This window comes from Scyliorhinus canicula, chromosome 12 (assembly GCF_902713615.1).
Source record: "Scyliorhinus canicula chromosome 12, sScyCan1.1, whole genome shotgun sequence".
NCBI classification, from domain to species: domain Eukaryota; kingdom Metazoa; phylum Chordata; class Chondrichthyes; order Carcharhiniformes; family Scyliorhinidae; genus Scyliorhinus; species Scyliorhinus canicula.
The window spans coordinates 128,970,350-128,985,006 of record NC_052157.1 but is presented as its reverse complement, the minus strand read 5'-3'; the positions used below and the strand labels follow the sequence as shown (position 1 = coordinate 128,985,006).

The window sequence follows — 14,657 nt, the reverse complement described above, 5'->3', positions numbered from 1 at the left end:
CGGGTGGGGTGTGGGGCTTCTTTTGCACCGTCATAAGATTGGGGCGCCATTTCTAAATGGTGGTCCAATCTCAAAGTAGAGTCACAGCCCCCCACCCCACCATCGCCACTCCCCCACCACCATTGTTGGCACCCGGGCCTCAGTGTCCTCCCTCCCATCACCATCGCTGGCATCCCCACATAGTAGGAAGCCCTCCCTAATGTGGTTCCCCTGGGGGAACCGACCCCTGGCTCTGCCTCTGGCACTTCCAAACTGGCACTGTTAGCCTGGCGCTGCCAGGGCGCCAGCCACGTCCCTGACCACCCGGGCGTTACAGTGGCCTCTGCAGACCTGGTACGAGCACCTCGACTGCTGGAGAACAGTAGTGATACCGTTGGTGCAACATCTCACCAGCAGGGGGGAACATCTAACGCTCCCGGAAGATACAGTGTGGTTTAGGAATATTTAAGTGCATGCAAATGGATGATAATCAGGTTCATGGCCTCGCTGGGCGTGAACCTGATCACATTGCTGGCAGGAGATGGGGAAGCGATCATTTTGATATCTCCCCAGAGAAAATCACATTATGGCCCATTATCGCGCGAGAGTTAGCAGCTGTAATGGGATTTGCGCCTGTGACGAACGAGACCGAAAACTCCCCCCCCTAAGAATTGGTGCTTTGCAACAACAGCGATTGTTATTACGGGTTTTTAAAAAATGAATGCTTCCTTCCTCTTCTGGAAGCATTTTCAATTGCTTGAGTAAGGCCCCACAGATAATCACAGCCAGCTGGCACCCCCTGCTAAGTGGCCGCATTTTATTTTCAGCTGAAACAGTGTGTATTGAGAAAGGACTTCAGTTCACATGCCATTACTGCTAAATTCCGGTCCACTAATCGGCCAACATCCACAAGCAAGCTTTCTGGCAGAATTCACTGGATAATGACCAGGACTGGGTATGTGGGATAATTTTTCTTCCTTCCTAACTCAGTAATGTTGTTACCAGTTGTAACATCCCCATAGATGTTCCACTTGAATCGACAGCACGAGCCCATGGTGGGAATTGGACGAGATTTATTTGTATGGCTGCGGTGAATGTGAAAGCTAATTCCATGCTCCTGTGTTCCCAGTTGGGAGCTGAACTTTCAGGATTGCGATTTGAAGGACGGGGGCTTTATTGTTGGAACTCTATCTCCATCCAATACTGTAGCCATGGCTTGGCATTGCGAGAACAGAATTATGGAATAAATCCTGTCATGCCCTACCAGGGTAGTGAATCTTCGTAATTTTAGGCAAACAAGCGTTTCCTCGAGAGGGTCATTCTCGCCCGACAACTGTTCAAACAGATTAATAGGGATATTTGTAATTGTTAAATTGAGACAAATATTGGAGCACTGATTTTGCAATTAGTTATTTATTCCCAGGATATTAAAAAAATAATGGCACATTTTTAAAACAGATTGTTTTGGCATTTAAAAAATTAAACGATCAGTAATTGTTTTCTTAATTCTTTTTAATAGTGCATTTTAATGGTTATTAACATTGATTTCAAAATTTATATTTTTTATTCAATGACAATATAGTTGCTTAGTGATGAATCTTTGATAGTTTGAATCAACTTAATGAGATAACATTATTTGTTAAACCTTTCCATTATATAATAAAATAAGTAATGCACATAATATCCAGATGTTTTTATGGGTAGTGCATTCAGATCGGATCGTTGGTGGCAGTCAATAAATTAAGAAGGGGCATACATTAAGCACTGGATTCCTTCAGAGACAGCTTTCCTGCTGGGACTGGGTGTGAGTGAGCCCGGTGCCTGAAACTGGTCAACCCACTCTGATCCTGATCCATTTTGCTGGGCCAGTATTCACTCCGTAGGCCAAAAGAAGTCAGCGGCTGCTTGAAAACAGTCCAGGATTGTATTTTTTAAAGGCACATGCTCAGCATGTGTGTCAGCATCTGTGGAGACAGGAACTGAGCTAACGGGGGGAATTTTATGGAGGGAACTGGGGACTCGGAGCCGCCCGCCAACTCGTGAGAAATCAGCAGGCGATGAAGAGATACGTGGCGGGCATTCACCGGGATCAGGATCCTGGGGCAGGATGTCCGGCAGCTCTTTTGCTGAGCAGCGCTGTCTGGGTGTCATTGGCTGCTGCGCCCAGGATCACGGAGCGACCTGGCCCAGAGCTAAGAGACGGCGGGAGAGGATTGCTGAATGAGCCACACATGCATACACACACACTGTTTAAGTTTACATATCGGGCTCCCCACCTGGTGACAGACCTATCTGCTGCTGCTTTAACACCAGCGGCGGTTGGATGAGGCCCTTAAGTTGGCATTGTTGCCCTGCCATGAATTTAATCGGGATGGCAGTGGGATGGTGGCGCAGACCTTACCTGCCACCATCCTGCCGAATGGATTGCCCCCCCATCATCAAAGCCATCAAGGGGTGGGGCATAAAATGATGCCCAATGTTTCAGGGCACGGACCTGTCATCAGAACTATATAAATAAATCCACAAAAACAGAAGCGTGTAGCCAGCAAACAGCACGCTCAAGTTGGAGAAAATCTCCATTCAGAAAATCGAAAATCTCAAAACTGACTTCAGCTACTTTTAATAGATTAGAAGATTTGAATTTTTTTCTCTCTTTATTAACAGTAGGGATGCGAAGTGCTTCCAAAGTGACTGTTAATTGGCCACTTGAGGACCTCATTTTGCACAAAGGCAGTCCTCCACCTTTCCTGCCAGTAATAAAAATGCCAAAGCGCGGGGAAGGCTGCCACCTCTTCGCCCCTCACCTTGCCTGGTTTTCTCTCCATTCCCGGAGTGCCTTTTGGACCAGCCAAGGGCTGCACGGAGGCACACTGGTTAGCACTGCTGCCTCACAGCGCCAGGGACCCGAGTTCAATTCAAACTCGGGTGACTGTGTGGAGTTTGCACGTTCTCCCCGTGTCTATGTAGGTTTCCTCCGGGTGCTCCGGTTTCTACCAACTGTACAAAGTTGTGCAGGTTAGGTGGTTTGGTCATGCTAAACTGTCTCTCAGGGTGATGTCATGGGAATAAAGTGGGGGATTGGGCCTCGGCAGAATTGATGAGCTGAATGGCGTCCTTCTGCAATGCAGTGATTCCATGATTCAAAAGTCACGCCTCTACCATGAAACAGTGTATCCGGAAAAAGTATCACACAAAAATGTGAGCTTGTCGCGCACTTTGAAATTGGCCAGCATGATGTTGTGGGTATCACAGAGACATGGCTGCAAGTGGAACAGGGCTGCTATCTAAATATACAAGGATATGCGTCCTATCGAAAGGACATGCACATGGTCAAAAGGGGCGGGGTTGCATTGTTAGTAAGGAATGAAGTTAAATCGATAGCAAGGAGCGATATTGAATCAGAAGTCATAGAATCTCTGTGGGTAGAGTTGAGGAATCGCAAAGGTAAAAAGACCCTGATGGGAATTATATGCAGGCCCCCTAGCAGTATTCAGGATATGGGGCAGAAAATAAATCAGGAGATAGAGAAAGCATGTAAAAAAGGCAATATCGCAATAATCATGGGTGGCTTCAATATGCACATGGACTGGAAAAATTAGGTTGGTAGTGGATCCCAAGCAAAGTAATTTGTCGAATGTTTAAGAGATGATTTTTGCAGCAGCTTGTGGTAGGGCCCACGAGGGAACAGGTAATTCTGGATTTGGTGATGTGTATTGAGGCAGACTTGATTCGGGATCTTAAGGTGAAGGAACCCTTCGGGAGCAGTGACCACAATATGATAGAATTTAACCTGCAGTTTGAGAGAGAGTGAAGCTGGAGTCAGATGTAAAGGTATTACAATTAAATAACGGGAACTACAAAGGCATGAGGGAGGAGCTGTCCAGAGTTGATTGCAAAAGGAGACTAGCAGGGAAGACAATGGAACATCAATGGCAGATGTTTTTGAGGGTTATTCGGGAGGCACAGCAGAAATTCATCCCAAGGAGGAGGAAACATGATAAGGGCAGGACAAGGCATCCATGGTTGACGAGGGAAGTCAAGGACAGCTTAAAAGCATACAAAGTGGCAAGGATTAATGTGAAGCCAGAGGATTGGGAATCATTTAAAAGTAAGCAGAAGACAACTAAAAAAGCAATAAGGGGAGGGAAGATGAAATATGAGTGCAAGTTAGCTAGTAAAATAAAAGAAGATAGGAAGAGTTTCTTTCAATATATAAAAGGTAAGAGAGATGCAAAAATAGACATTGGACCACTGGAAAACGTGGCTGGAGAAGTAATAATAGGAAACAAAGAAACAGCAGATGAACTGAATAGTTACTTTGCATCAGTCTTCACGGTGGAAGACACCAGTGCGATGCCAGAGTTCCAGGAGAATCAGGGGGCAGAGGTAGGTGCAGTGGCCATCACAAAGGAGAAGGTTCTCGGGAAACTGAAAGGTCTGAAGGATAAGTCACCCGGACCGGATGGACTACACCCCAGGGTTCTAAAAGAGATAGCTGAGGAAATTGTGGAGGCATTGGTGATGATCTTTCAGGAATTCCCGGAGGCAGGAAGGGTCCCAGAGCACTGGAAAGTGGCTAATGTAACATCACTGTTTAAGAAGAGAGGGAGGCAGAGATGGGAAATTATAGGCCGGTTAGCCTGACTTTGGTCATTGGTAAGATTTTAGAGTCTGTTATTAAAGATGAGATCGTGAAGTACTTGGAAGTGCATGGTAAAATAGGACTGAGTCAGCACGGCTTTGTCAAAGGGAGGTCATGTCTGACAAATCTGTTGGAGTTGTTTGAGGAGGTAACAAGGAAGTTAGACAAAGGAGAACCAATGGACATGATTTATTTAGATTTCCAGAAGGCCTTTGACAAGGTGCCGCATAGAAGGCTGTTAAATAAGTTAAGAGCCTATGGTGTTAAGGGTAAGATCCTGGCATGGATAGAGGATTGGTTGACTGGCAGAAGGCAGAGAGTGGGGATAAAGGGGTCTTTTTCAGGATGGCAGCCGGTGACTAGTGGTGTGTCTCACGGGTCTGTGCTGGAACCACATCTTTTCACAATATACATTAATAATCTGCAAGAAGGAACTGAAGGCACTGTTGCTAAGTTTGCATTTGATACAAAGGTATGCAGAGGGAAAGGTACTATTGAGGAAGCAAGGTGGCTGCAGAAGGATTTGGACAAGCTAGGAGAGTGGGCAATGAAGTGGCAAATGATAACAATGTGGAAAAGTGTGAGATAATGCACTTTGAAAAGAGAAATTTAGGCATAGACTATTTTCTAAATGGGGAAATGCTTAGGATATCAGAATCATAAAGGGACTTTGGTGTCCTTGTTGACGATTCTCCTAAGGTTAACGTGCAGGTTCAGTTGGCAGTTAAGAAGCAAATGCAATGTTCGCATTCATGTCAAGAGGGCGAGAATACAAGACCAGGGTTGTACTTCAGAGGCTGTATAAGGCTCTGATCAGACCCCATTTGGAGTATTGTGAGCAGTTTTGGGCTCCGTATCTAAGGAAGGATGTGTTGGCCTTAGAAAGGGTCCAGACGAGGTTCACAGGACTGATCCCTGGAATGAAGAACTTGTCGTATGAGAAACGGGTGAGGACTCTGGGTCTGTACTCACTGGAGTTTATAAGGATGAGGGGGGGATCTTATTGAAACTTACAGGATACTGTGAGGCCTGGATAGACTAGGTGTGGAGAGGCTGTTTCCACTTGTAGGGAAAAACTAGAGCCAGAGGACACCATCTCAGACTAAAGGGACAATCCTTTAAAACAGAGATGAGGAGGAATTTCTTCAGCCAAAGGGTGGTGAATCTGTGGAACACTTAGCCGCAGAAGGCTGTGGAGGCCAAATCACTAAGTATCTTTAAGGCAGAGATAGATAGGTTCTTGATTAATAGGGGGATCAGGGGTTATGGGGAGAAGGCAGGAGAATGGGGATGAGAAAATATCAGCCATGATTGAATGGCGGAGCAGACTCGATGGATGGAGTGGCCTAATTCTGCTCCTATGTCTTCTGGTATTATGGTCTTATATTTGTGAGGAAACTATTATTTTTCTCTGCAAAATGGAGAACTGTTTTGATAAAAAAGGGGTTAAACTTTTCTTCTTTATGTTTTCCTTTCTGTTACAGGGGCCCATGGAGCAGAACGTGTTTGAAAAACCCAGTAGGCCTGGCAGCATCCGTGGAGAGAGTTAGCATCTCAAGTTCAACCTGATTCTTCTTCAGAATTCATGGATTTGTCATCTGGGGAGAGACAATTCTGTATTCATTTTGCACTAAGTACCTTTAAAAAGTAAAACAATATTTATTCTAAAGCTCTGGAAGGACTAGCTACTATCAGATCTCTTGAATCTGTTTTTTTCTCCTATCCATCCTCCTGCAAAAAGATGACGAGCGGTATTCTCCCCCCGGAGTGCCGCGCGAATCGGGCCATGCCGCCCTGACCCCCGCACGCGATTCTCCCACCCCCCCCCCCCCCCGAAACCAGCGCTGCGCGAATTGCGCTGGGCCACTCAGAGAATTGGCACAAACAGCGAGCGGTGATTCTCCGGCCCGGATGGGCCGAGCGGCCGCCCCGACATGACAGGGTCCCGCCGGCGCCGTCCACCCCTGGTCACTGCCAGTGGGAACTCTGCGGGAACGCTCGGGGGGGTGGCCTGTGGGGGGCGGAGAGGGGCTCCTTCCCCGGGGGGGGGACACGCCTCCGAAGGGGTCTGGCCCACGATCAGGGCCCACCGATTGGCGGGCCGGCCTCCCCCCCCCCCCCCCCCCCCCCCGGGCCTACATTCCGCCGCGGCCGGCCGCTGAACACCCACGCCATATTGCATCAGGGCCGGTGCGCGTAAGAAGTTCCCCGTGCATGCGCAGGGATATTCTGTGGGGGCCAGAATAGGTCGTGCCCGGGCCCTGTTCGTGCCGTTGTGAAACGCGATGGCGTTCACGACAGCACGGGCACTTGATCCGCGGAGCGGAGAATCGCCCCCGACATGTCTCCTCAAATGCTGACGGTACTTTGCACAATTAAGTTGGTTAGAATCCAATTCACTGACATTTGTCGCTGTTTCCAGGAGGTACTTGCAGTTTCTTTTATGGAGGGTGGAATGTGAATTGCTTCACAGAAAACCCGTTCAACAATATTTTTCAAGAGTGCTTTAAACATTTTAAAACATTTTGTGAAGTGTTGGAAGCATTTCTCTCGTCCCTTCAAAACCCATGTGAAAAGATCTTTTTGAAAGACAGGCAGATGTGAAGAATTAATGTTGTTTACATTTTGTTTGAGCCTGTCCATTCTCATTCAATTTTTAAATATTTGTGCTATTTCTAACCCATCAGTGGCTCTTTGCAAAATACCACTGGCAGCCTCCTGGTGTTCATTTGGGAGTAGGGGATGTCTGCTTTTCAATTGAGAGCTAAGAGTGATAGATTGATTGGGCCTTCAATATCCACCCTGTGAGTTAATGCTTCTCTGACAGAATTGGAAGGGTTCCTAAACATCAGTCTTGAGTAGTCAAGAGTGACAATCAGATTTGCAACAGCCTTCCAGTGTTAAATGTCTCCCTATGATATTCATTGACCTTGTTTCACATTGTAATCGTCACCAATACAAATATCAGTGAAATTGACAATGTAACAAACCATGACCGTCAAAACCTCTTCAATGGATTTTGATCACATGATGATCAATGTAACAGCCATTATTTTAGACTTTCACTATTAACCAATTAAGGACTTTTCAAGGGCAAAACAATACACCATCTCATCATCATCATAATAATCTATCATTATTAAAATTCATTAATCCCACAGTGATGATTCATTGTGCCGTTGAGCGTTTTATGGCTAATTGTCACAGGAACGATAGATAAGATCATTGTAAGCGTTTTTAAACAAATCAATCCAGATGTCTCACAATCTTCCTGCATTTCTTCAATTTAATCCATTAACATTCCCAAGTAGTCTGTTCTGTTTGAGGAGATTTGTGGACTGATATTGATGTGCAATGAATGTCATCTGGAACAGATATCCTAAACGCAGTGGCAATCTACTGATTGCATCTTATTGAACACAACTGCCTTAGGAATTTAGATTGCTGAATGAATACTGGGCTTTTCACTGTAAAAGCCAGATATGTCTTGTAGTGTAGACATATTCCAGTCGGTATACAGATACCAGGCACCATTACTTTAGCTGCTGGATTTGTTTGTTTCTAGTTACGCTTTCAATTTTGAATGTCGCTGTCTAAATGGTTGACTGACATATTCAGCCTTTAGTGTGCGTTTGTGAATCATTGTGGATGTCTAAATTCCCACTATTGTCACTGGCAGTGAATCCAGTTCACTGATCTTTTTTTAAAACAAAACTGATATAATCACTGCTATATTGAACATTTATTGCTTATCTTCTCACATCCAGTTACCAGTATATAAAACATTGCCAGTAGATGGTACTGTCTGCCCAATTTAATGTAAATTACATTACTGACACAAATGGTGTTCCTCATTGCATTGTAAAAAGTAGCCTTTCCATCAAACAAGTTGACTGAATTTTGTACAAGTCATATTTCTACATATTAAGTAATTACTTGCGCTGTATTTAGTCATCCAGAACTGCTTTACAATCCCAGTTCCTTAATTTGAAGGATGAGGTGAAGTGTCAAGAGCACAATTTCTGCTGTGCCTTAACATTAGTTAAATACGTATGTATATAGCAAAGGATCCTTTTGAATAAAGAGAGCTAGCTACAGTTGTTGCAGGCGTGTGAGCACAATCTAATCTAAAATGCCCTTTCCTGACAGGATTCTCTTCCTGCTGAAGGAAGACTCAATCTGAAGCATCAAAGAGGTGAACTCTGACATTGCTGTAAAGGTAGAGCCCCCATGACCATTTTTTTTTTGGAAAGGGATTTAATGGAAAACCACGGAATTCCATTAAAGCAAAAGGAAATGGTTTACCTCCCAATTGTTGTCCAGAGCATCTTCCTATCTTTGATTTTTCATAGCATGACAATGATTTACTGGCCTTGTTGTGCCTAACTTAGTGTTGTGACAAAGCCGTTGAATCTCGCGAGAGGCCTCTCTCTCTCTCTCTCTCTCTCAAGATTCGTGATGCTCGAAGTGTCTTGCAAGATTTAATAGAATCTCATGAGATGTCATTATGCTCATTTAAATTTGCCTACGTCGGATTCTCCCGGTACCTAGGAACTAACGGCCACACCTGGGAGACCTTGAGCAGGATTCTCCGAACCCCCGCCGGGTCGGAGAATCGCCGGGGGTCAGCGTGAATCCCGCCCCCGCCGTCCTTCAAATTCTCCCGCTCCACACCCCCCCCCCCCCCCCCCCCCCCCCCCCCAAAATTGTCCCGGTGTGAATCGCGCCGCCCGCCTCGGAGAATGGCGGGGACCAGCGCGACTCAATGGGCCTCGGGGCTCCACGAGTTCTCAGGCCCGCGATGGGCCGAAGTCCCGCCCGTTCTTTGCCAGTCCTGCTGGCTTAAATTAGAGTAGGTCCCTGACCGGTGGGACCTGGCGGCGCGGGCGGCCTCCGGGGTTCTTGGGGGGATGCAGGCGGGCCTGTGCCGTGGGGGCACTCTATCCTTCCGCTCCGGAGGCCGTGATCCTCCACCATTCCCGGTGCGGAAGCGAAGTCCACTGCGCATGCGCGGGGATGACGCCAGCACACGCTGGCACTCCCGCACATGCGCCGACTTGCGCCGGCCGGCGGAGACCCTTCGATGCTGGTTGGCGTGGCGCCAAACCCCTTTCCCGTTGGCCGGCGGGGTGCAAACCACTCCGGGATGGGCCTAGCCCCTGAAGGTGCGGAGGATTCCACACCTTTGGGGCGGCCCGACGCCGGAGTGGTTCATGCCACTCTGTCCTGCCAGGAACCCCCGCCCAGCCGGGTAGGGGGGAATCCCGCCCCTTGCCAGGATGCCATTTAGCACTGGTTTCCACATACATGGACCAAAATAACGGCATTTGGGGTGGGGTGGGGGTTCTCCCAGGCAAATAGAGACCCCAGATGTTACCCTGGCTCTCTCTGTGGCACATGGGCACTTCCAGTCTGGCACTGCCAGGCTCCCAGGTGCCAGTTGCCCATGCAACCTGGGGGTGCTTTGCCCTTAAGAGGTGATGTGAGGGGGGGGGGGCTCGAGGACCGTGCAAGAGGTATGTTGGATGCAGTGTGTGGGGGGGTGTTTGGGAGGCTGCTGTGGGGTGGCTGAGGGGTTTGGAAGATCGGGGTGGAATTTTCCTGCTGAGCTGAACTCGGCAATGCAGGAAATGACCTGTGGCCTCGGCGGGGGTTTCTCACCAAGAGCAAACAATAGGGCAAAAGTAGCGATAAATTAGCACTGTATCTGTCCCGTTAAATCACTGCCAACAACTTGCATTTATATTCAATGTAATGAGATTTGCCAAGATGCAGCACAAGAGAGAGGAATTAGGTGCAATGGATGCAGAAAAGAACTTAATCTGTTGGGGCAATGAAAGCTGTGATCAATAAGCCAAGTAAAGGAGTTATAGAAGGTGGTGATAGCTGGAAGGCTGGTGCTGGAGCAGAGGGATAGCATCGATAGGTCGGAGTGGGGCCACGCACTGTACAGAAGTCTGACCGGTGACATTCCAATGAAACATCTGCAAATGATTGAAAATTATGAGTTTGCCAGTTAAGGAAAATGAACAATTTTAGTGACTCAAGCTGCGAAAGAGAAGTGATTAGACCAAGCAACAGGTAACGGGAAAATCACCTTGGGGAAAATTTATATTTTCAAAGAATAAATGTTGCTGCCGTTTGCGGGGTGTATGACACTCGTTGAATGGACTCAGTGAATATTACATATGTAACAATTGTATCGAAGCATCTCAGAGTTTAACTTGATCTATGTAAACAACTTAAATACCATTGCACCATTTGTAATGACCATTTTGAAATATCTGTAACATATCTTTAAATGTATTGAAGCACCTCAGGGTTCAAATCCCGCCACTGCAGATGGTGATATTTGAATTCAATAAAAATCTGGAATTAAATCAAGAATAAATCTAATGATGACCATGTCGATTGTCGGAAAAACTCATCTGGTTCACTAATGTCCTTTAGGGAAGGAAATCTGTTGTCCTTACCTGGTCTGGCCTACATGTGACTCCAGACCCACAGTAATGTGGCTGACTCTTAACTGCCCCCTCAAGGGAAATGCTGACACAGCCTGCGACGCCACGTCCCAAGATCAAATTGAAGAAAATGATATATGTGGAAGACCTGAATATTATTGCATTTTTGTGTGATGGCTACGTTAAAATGTTTGTAATGTTCACAAATTTACAAATAAAGTATATTTTTGTCAAAAAAAAAAGCTGTGGAGAGATTCAAATTGGGATATCTCATGAGGCCAGAATTGGAGGACATGAGGGGAGGTGGTAGCGGAGTGGGATTGTCATTGGGCCAGTGACTAATCCAGAGACCCACGGTAATGCTGTGTAAACCTGAGTTCGATTCCCACCACAGCAGATCGGGAAATTTGAATTCAATAAAAATCTGGAATTACAAGACAAATGATGACCATGAAACTATGACCCAGGTTAATGCTCTGGTATAAAACACAAAACGCTGGATAAACTCAACAGGTCTGGCAACATCTGTGGAGAGCAACAGAGTTAATGGTTCAAATCCAAATTCCCGTTCCACAGAAGTGAAGAAAGGTAAAGATGTAATTAATTATAGTTGGGGAGGTGGTGCATTCTGAACAGGGATAGATCGGGGCAAAATAGAGATTGACAAAGGTGCCATGGACACAAGACGAATGAAGGGATGAAGAGTGCTAATAGTAGCAAAAGGTAAGGTAGCAGAATGTGTTAATGAGAGTAAAACTGAACATGGCCATGTTGGGAAGGATTGGGGTTATGCTGGGGCAGGCTAAGGAACCTGGAAAACAGTAAACTACAAAAATCTGAGTGGTGTTGGGGGGTTGGGGGGTGGGGTGGGAGTGTGTGCGATCAAGATGGAAGGAAAATTTCAACAGCCTAAAGCTGTTGAACTCAATGTTGAGTCTAGAATGTACCTACTCGGAAGATGAGGTGTTGTTTTTCCACTATGTGTGAGCCTCACAGGAACAGTGCAGCAGGCCAAGGATGGCCATGTGGGCAGGAAGGCAAGGTGCGGAGTTAGAACGGCAAGCACCCAGAAGATTGAGGTCAGGTTTGCAAACTGAGCGAAGGTGTTTCGCAAAGCAGTCACCCAGTCTGCGTTTAGTCTCGCCAATGTAGAGGAGAACACATTGGGAGCTGTGAATACAGTAGATCAAATTGAAGGAGGTGCAAGTGAAGTGTTGCTTCACCTGAAAGGAGTGTTTGGGCCCTTGGACAGCAAGGAGGTAAAGGGCCGGTGTTGCATCTTCAGCAATGGCACGGGAAAGTGCCGAGGGAAGAGGATGAAGGGTTGGGCGATGGAATAGCGGACCAGGATGTCACAAAGGGAGTGGTCCCTGTGGAATGCGGGGGGGGGGGGGGGTCGGGGGGGGGGGGGGGGTGCGGTGAGGTTGAGGGGAATATGTGTTTGGTGGTGGTCTCATGCTAGTGGTGGCGGAAATGCCAGATGCTGATCCTTTGAATGTGGAGGCTGGTGGGATGAAAAATGAGGACAAGGGGCACCCTATTATGGTTCTGGAAGGGAGGGGAAGGGGTGAGGGCAGAGGTGCGGGACATGGGTCAGACACACCTCTGTCAACCATGGTTGAGGAAAAAGGCAGACATGATCAAAGTGCTTGAAGTTTTTGAAGATAGCACTTTGAAGATTGGACCAAATGCGGTGATGGTGGTGGAGAAACTGGGAGAATGGGATGGAGTCCTTACAGGGAGCTGCAGTCGAGATAGCTGTGGGAGTCGGTGGGTATTTTATGAATAGTGCTGGTCAGCCTTTCATTGGAAATGGAGATAGAGAGGTCAAGGAAAGGAAGGGAAGTGTCGGGGATGGACCATGTGAAGGTGAGAGAGGGGTGGAAATTGGAAACAAAATATTTTTCCAGGTTCTGACGAGACCAATATAAAGTACCAATACAGTCATCGATGTAACGGAGAAAGAGTTGTAGGAGAAGGCCTGAGTCGGACAGCAACAAGGAATGTTCTACATACCCTACAAAAAGGTGGGCACAACTGGGGCCCATATGGCTACCCATAGCCACATCTTTTATTTGCAGGAAATTAGACAAGTTAAAGGAGTACCCGGTTTCAAATCTCATCATGGCAGATTAATTCAATAAGAATCAATGAAAGTCTAATGATGACCATGAAGCCATTGCCAATTGTCTCAAAGTCACATCTGGTTTACTAATGCTGTCCTTACCTGGTCTGGCCTACATTTGACTCCAGACTCTCAGCAATGTGATTGACTCATAAATACCCTCTGAAATGGCCTAGCAAGCCACTCAGTTCAAGGGAAATTAGTGATGGGCAATGAATGCTGGCTCAGCCAGCTCCACATCCCATGAATGAATAAAAAAGTTCAGAAAGCTGACAGAGCCGAGGTTACAGAGGAATCGTAAGTGATCCTGATGCAGTGCAAACTGCAGTCACCTAATGACTGCAAGATAACTTCATCCTGGAAGATGAATTAGTGATAAATTAGTTCATTGGCCTAATTTACTTATTACTGGTTTCAGCTCAGTACAGAGCTTGATTTTACTCTTTGGGGATCCCAACTGACTTCAGAAGCACCATGAAGGGATTTGAAATCGAGGTTGAAAATTTTAAGCGTCCGGCATTGCTGGACCAGGAGCTGACGTACGTCAGCGAACGCAGGGGCAATGGTTGAACAAAGACTCGCTGCAAGTTAGGATATGGATGAGCTCAATTTCATGAAAGGTGGATGATGTGAGGTCGGCCTGGAGAGTACTGGAATAGTCGAGCCATGAGGCAAATAAGTAAGGCTTTCAATAGCAGATGAGCTAATCTACCCAGCCATAAAGAAATTTAAAAAAAATTAATGAATGATGGATATTGGTCAAATGACATTGGTCAAATGAGCATAGAATGACAATTCTACGTTATAAAGCTATATTGTGAACAATTATCAGAACGAAAGAGCGTGGGAATGTTTTCAACTGGCTGTAGGCTGTGCCATGATGCTAATTAAAGCAAATAGACAGAAATTAGATTTCCCCATACCGGAAACATCAGCTTACTGAGAACGAAATCACTGAGGTATATTGGAATTGTGTAACCTGTAACCCAGAGGGTTGAGGAGATGAAACAGTCCAATGTCAAAGTGTTATATTCTGTAAATCACAATTTCCAACTCGTGTGTCTAATTTATATACCACACATGTTTGATTTGTTGAATAATTGATGAATAGATTTGAATGTCGATGTTTTATTAATAACATGATTTTTTTGGATGGTTGGTGTTTAAAAAAAAAATATTCCAGCAATTTAGCCCATATGCTTCACTAAAATATTCAGCTCTTAAATAACATTTCATCATCGGTTTATATTATTTATAAGTCAAATATTTTATTCATCCCTGCTAAAACACCAAATGCAATAATCTTGCAAAAGTTCTGACCCCTTCTTGCACGAGGTGAAAAACAGCTATTGAAGTGGCACACAGATGCTGAGGAATGATTTTCCCGCTACTTGTTTATGCCCCAATTAAATAAAAGCCCTGATTTTAACCTTTCCTGCGAAGGGGAAAG

At 46.0% G+C, this 14,657-nt stretch overlaps 1 long non-coding RNA gene across 2 annotated transcripts; it reads left to right on the top strand.

Moving 5' to 3' along the window:
• Positions 1-598: 598 nt before the first annotated feature.
• On the top strand, positions 599-11,308 carry LOC119974899. Of its 2 annotated transcripts, XR_005462605.1 has the most exons (3): positions 599-934; positions 6,106-6,268; positions 11,072-11,308. It is a non-coding gene; the product is annotated as an uncharacterized LOC119974899 (long non-coding RNA). The 2 variants fall into 2 exon arrangements; XR_005462604.1 differs by lacking the exon at positions 11,072-11,308 and having other exon boundaries at positions 601-934; positions 6,106-6,290.
• The last annotated feature ends 3,349 nt before the right edge of the window (positions 11,309-14,657 follow it).